Below are 6,035 nucleotides of genomic sequence, written 5' to 3' on the forward strand. Positions count from 1 at the left end.
TGCTTCACTGCAAAAAGTAGCATCAATCTTTTCCTACTTCAATGGTACAAATAAAATTCCACATAAAGACTTAAATATATAAATAAAACCATCAAAGCAATCATGGCTTACTAAGCCAAACCAAGCCTTAGCAAGCTCATCAAATAAATTGAATTCTACACCATTTATAAGTGAGCTTGACTTGTGAACTGAAGCTTGTACCCTATACAGCTTTCTGTAAAGAATGCACCTCGGAGAGTAAAAAACAATAAACATCAGGAAAAGAAGAAATTATACCATTCAAAACCAATCAACCACCTCTGAATTCAAATGACAACTTTTTTTTTTTTTTTTTGATCAGCAAAAACAGAATTTATTGAATAGATCAAAAAAGAGGCAAGGATGAGGCATCCTCTACAAGTAAGAAAACACAGAAAGAAAATGCATCTCCACAAAACAAAAAATAAAATCCAGAAACAACTCCTAATCCAATAACCACTTGCATATTCATGCCACCGTCATCCATCTAAGAATAATCATGGGGAGAATTTGGCTAACCATGGGCCATGCAACTTTTCAACCCCCAGTTAGCAGATAAGTGGGATCTCAAGGATGAAAAGTTCAAAGGATAAATTATTTATCAAAAAAAAGTTCAAAGGACAAATCAAAAGATGCGCAACTTATTCATTATTTCATCCTCTTGGAAAGAAGATTAAAAAAAGAAGACTATCAAGACACAGCACAAGGATGGTAACTGAGACTGGTACAACATCCAAAAAAATGAACATTCTGTTGACAAAAGAATTTGAAGAGGGTTGCACATGCTACTTTTATAAGTATGGTGGGAACCGTATGTTAAAAATGAAATTGCAATTGTCATTTCCTTTTTCCATTGTTATAAAATCCTGTTTTCTCATAAAGTTTGTACAAGAGACGATCAGGTTTGAAAGAATTTTGGTCATCATTGAAAAGAATATACAAAATAAAAATAAAGAAGATAATCCAAATTCTTAATTAAAAATCGACACAAAAATAAGAAAAGCATCTCCACAAAGGTAAATAGCCTAAAATTGCAATGCTTTCTAATGCAATATCATGCACAAGGATCAAAATTTTGTTGCAGCACGACATTTAAAAAGACTACGAAAAAGGAATATCTAGTAAACATGCCACAAATGCAATGGAAATAGCAAAAAAAACTTTGAAAGACAGGTGAACACTTGAAGCACAGAAGAAGATTTATTAATGCATATTAAAATAATTTCCAACAGCGCTATTACAGCAAAAGCACACTTAGAACAGTTTCAAAGCTGATATTCTTTTGTACTATAAAATAATCATAGACAAAATATAACGTTGTCATATGAACTCAACATTTTAACACAAGTAAAACAATTCAAAATAAAGGTCATAGCAATTAGAAACTAATATTCCAAAAGATCTTCCAGTTATTCTGATATTGGTTCACCTCTTCTCCTTATCTACTTATTCTCAAAGAAATTCGAGAATTTTTTATGCATGTGCTTTTGGATTCTAAAAACTCAACAATAAGGCTAAAAGAATAATAACCTTTTGTTCTTTTTAGACTATATTGCTGTCGACAATAAATTCAAAATAATAATAACCATCCCAAACATTTTACGAGCAATTTTCAGTTTTTTATGAAAAGTTTATTTCTATGAATATCAGCATTTTGGTTTTGCAACCAAGCTTTATTGTACTAGAAAGAAAAGACATTCAGCTAATTCCATGCAAAGAGAATTTTCATTTCTGTACAGATAAAATAGATTCAAAGAAACTTTGATGTCAAATGCGTTGTCTAATTCCCCTGCTAAAATGAATATAGAGACCATCACTCTGGTCCACTATTGCCATTTATGACCAAGCTTTGAAACCATACTGTTTAAAGTCTCATTTTCAAAAGAGATGCCTACAAAATTAGGGCCACCATTATACAGAAGCTCCAACAACTCAAGGAACTAGACTATCTAAACCAGTAAAGATCATGTTATTGCCCATAAACTACGCATGATACGAACATGCCGACACAAGAAATTTCCAAAATATCAAGACATAACACAATAGTAATCCAAAAAAGGGCTCAATATCAAATGTTTCGACTCCAAAATAAAAACTACACCTCCATTAAAGATTCTTCTGTTGTGCTCCTAGATGCATCACCAAAAACAAATCACTAAAGACTCCGGCCCATTTCTTTCTTCTTCCCTTTTTTTTTTTGACAAGTAAATATATTAGCAAGGTGCCAAAAAAAGGAGCACAGTCACCACTTTACACCGGCTATGTTTGATTTCGGTTTGGATTAGGCAGATAAGATACCCCCGAATGTGTAAGCCAGGCAAAGGCATTTTAGTCATTCACATGCAAAAGAGTTATCCCCGGTTTAACTGTCCCACCCCTAGGACAAAATAATCCCTCATATGTAGGTAAAGGGGTCACGTGGGATTAGCTATTCTGAGCAACTTTTGCAGTACCAAATGTGGGATTATTTACGAAACAACACAAGGATGAGGGAGGAGTCACAAGTCACTACATCTTAGTTGCCAACTTCATATGCAAATGGAAATACAGCATGAGTTACGTCAGACAGATCAGTAACAAAGGCACATACGCTTCCACAGTTCACCATTAACAGTTGGCCTCTGAAAACTCCCACTAATAAAAGCCAACATAACTTGATCATTCATTTAAGAATGGAAGTCAATGGCTTTCATGGATGAAATAAATAGACTTGGTTATCAAAAAGAGGACAAAACATGTTCTTCTTCTCATGCAATATATATATATATCTCGAGCTTTTTTTCTCTTGCTAAAAAAATAAAAGAACAGAATTCGATGTACATCATGTACTAAACAAGCTCTTAAATACTTAAGACTGATAATTAAACAGCCAAGACATAGATAAAAGATACTTGCAAACTGCCTTCAGACACAAAGAAAGAAAGAAAAAAAAAAAATTCAATGAAAAGGAAACCACAGTGCAATCAATTTCAGAATCGGAAATTACGAGATTACTAGAATGTTCTACGAGAATTTCACACAAATTCTACAGATACAAGTTGAGAATTCAAACAACTAAATTTGGCACAATTAATATGTATATATGTAAATATATAGCACATATTATGTATGTAAAATTACTAACCCCGTCAATTGTGTCAATTAATATGTATATATGTAAATATATAGCACATATTTATTGATAAGGATGGGGGCCTATTAAACCACTGCCATCAACATCAAATTGCAAAATTAACACCAACTTATATTTACATATGTATCCACCGAAATTTTCCATTATTAGGGTGAGCAAGTTTGATTATCATGCCATGTCAAGTTTTGATACATTTTTTTTTGAAACATGATTTAATTTTTATTTTTAAATAGATCCGGCTGTATAAATAAATAATGTAACAAAAGGACATAATGTTGAGATTAGGATTTATGGAAACTAGTACTAAGTACATAAGGTTGAGATTAGGGTTTCAAGGAAATGGATTCCCCAAAATCAAATTATGAAAGGTTGGTCCCCCTAATGCAATCCTTGAAGTCTGCAACTTTTCCTCAAGTCACAAAAGAGATAATCATAGTAAACCAAAAGCATTTTAGATTCTCAAAAGCCTATACCCCAAGCCCATTAAACTAAAATAATCAACCCAAACAAACTTTTTAATCCCAACTAAAAAAAATCTCAACTCTAAAAAGCCAATTAAAATTTTTTTTGCCAAACCACAACATAATATAGATATAATATTTATTGGTGGGCCAGTTTTCTAATTGAATCTTTGTGTAATGGGTGCAAGCCACGCACCCATTAAACTGAAAGACTAAAATCTTCATTATCTGCTTGGTTTGTATGATATTTGGTAGCTTACCTAACTTAGTGTGATTTGATTGTTTCCATCATGTAAACAAAAATTGGATGTAAAACACAGAAAATTTTCTATTGTTGATAGATTACCCTTTGGGGCTTTGTCATTGAAAAGATGAATATTATCAGAATTTGATATGGAAAAACAAAACCATGGTGTATTAATTTGTTAATCTACTCTCAGAAAGACACAGCATCGTGGGGATCAAAGGGCTGAACCTGTCAAACTTTGAGCAGTCAATGGCACCAACAAGTGTAATTCAAGATTTCCGGTATATATATGAACTATCGTTTTTATTCCGTTTTTATTATGTCCATGTTATCTTAGGTTAACAACAATGTGATTTGGGATTGCAGGATTCAAAATAAAGGCGAAAAAGATACTTGCAAACTGCAATCAATTTCAGACACAAAGAAACAAAGAAAAAAAAAAATCAATGAAAAGGAAACCACAGTGCAATCAATTTCAGAGTAGGGAATTTACGAGATTACCAGAATGTTCTACGAGAATTTCACACAAATTCTACAGATACAAGTTGAGAATTCAAACAACTAAATTTGGCACAATTAATATGTATATATGTAAATATATAGCACATATTATGTATGTAAAATTACTAACCTTGTCAATTGTGGCGAAAATGGACATGTTCCGTGACCTCCCAATCCCCAGCCGCCGACTCAGCGCAGACGACATCCGGGTGGATGCCGCCACAGCAGGAAGAAGCGATTTCCTCCCAATCGTTGTTTTAAACTTTTTTTCCCCTAAACGTCTCTCTCTCCCCTCCCCCATTCCCCCCTCTCTCTCTCCCCCTCTCTGTTTCTCTCTCTAGGGTTTCCCTGCCCTCCCATGGCTTCTCACCTCTCTTCTCTGTGCAGGTTTCTCTTCAAATCTCTCTTTCTTCGAAGCCGTTTTGGGAATCTTCAACGTTTATGGAGTGAGAGACATGGTGAATTCACATAATTTGACGGGGGACGATGCTGGATCTATCGTTGGGGAGAAGAGAACGGAGAGGACGTTGAATTGGGGGTTCCGTTGCCGAAGAAGGCGAGGAATGGAGGCGGATTGGTTGGGAATGTGAAGAAAGTGGAAGAGGAGGAGGAGTTCTCGCCGTCCATTCTATAGAGAGAGAGAGAGAGAAACCCTAACCAAAACTTTGCAGAGAGCGATAGTGGGTTCGGGATGTGAGCTAAATCGCAAATGAGGAGAGAGGAGGATAAAAAGATATAGCCGTTGTTGGTGCCAAACACACCCCTCAAAATTCTAATAAAAATTATGGTAACCAAATTCTTTTGAAATTGTAATTTTAAGAAAAAAATTCAAAATTCTTTTTCAAATGTATAACTAAGTACACAACTCAAAATTTAATTTAAAATTCTTTTCAAAACTCATAACTAAATTTTTTTTAAAATTTTATTTAAAGAAAAAATTTTTTAAATATTTTTTATTTTATGTTTTAAAATAATGATTTTATTTTTTTTAATTTCAAAAAAATTTGGATGGCCATATATATCTGAACCATAACAAATTATTTGGCCAATACTTAAAAAAATAAGGGCGAATTACAAACACCCCCTCGAGATTTGGTGAAAATACAGATTCCCCCTGAGGTTTGAAAAATTACATCCTGCCCCCTGAAGTTTATATTTCCATAACAAATTGCCTCCTGAGGTTTTTATTTTCATACAGATTCCCCTATAATTTGTTATGCAAATTTGACCTTTAGGGGACAATTTATAATTTCTCAAACCTTAGGGAGGAATCTGTATTTTTACCAAATCTCGAAGGGGATGTTTGTAATTTGCCCAAAGAATAACAAAAAATTTAAATACCATATAAACAATCTCTAATAGAATGAATAAATTTTTTTCTAAAAAAATAATAGAGAATAAAAGATGAGAAAATAATCAAGTATATATCTTTTATACTAAGATGCTATTTTATTTATAAAATAATGCATACATATATATATATATTTAGAAATACTATGGAAAATAAAATTTTTACAGAGACAGAAGGGTCATGACCCCTCATAATCTTCTCCTAGTTTTATCCCAGCACACATACACTCACCTCATTCTTTTAATAAAAAAAAAAGATTATCTTTGTATTTTAAAATTTATTTTATTTTATTAAAATATATTTAATATTTAATATACAAATTCT

At 32.8% G+C, this 6,035-nt stretch overlaps 1 pseudogene across 1 annotated transcript in view; it reads right to left on the reverse strand.

Annotated features, from left to right (window-relative positions):
- LOC145816181 (protein kinase and PP2C-like domain-containing protein) overlaps nt 1–5,067 on the reverse strand; it is an 82,767-nt pseudogene extending 77,700 nt beyond the window's left edge. The window contains exon 1 of the transcript XR_014358635.1: nt 4,491–5,067. The product of XR_014358635.1 is annotated as a protein kinase and PP2C-like domain-containing protein (transcript). The remainder of the gene's footprint in view (nt 1–4,490) is intronic.
- Between the last annotated feature and the right edge of the window lie 968 nt (nt 5,068–6,035).

Source organism: Camellia sinensis, unplaced genomic scaffold (genome assembly GCF_055761805.1).
Source record: "Camellia sinensis isolate YWXY unplaced genomic scaffold, ASM5576180v1 Unanchor3, whole genome shotgun sequence".
Classification (NCBI taxonomy): Eukaryota; Viridiplantae; Streptophyta; class Magnoliopsida; order Ericales; family Theaceae; genus Camellia; species Camellia sinensis.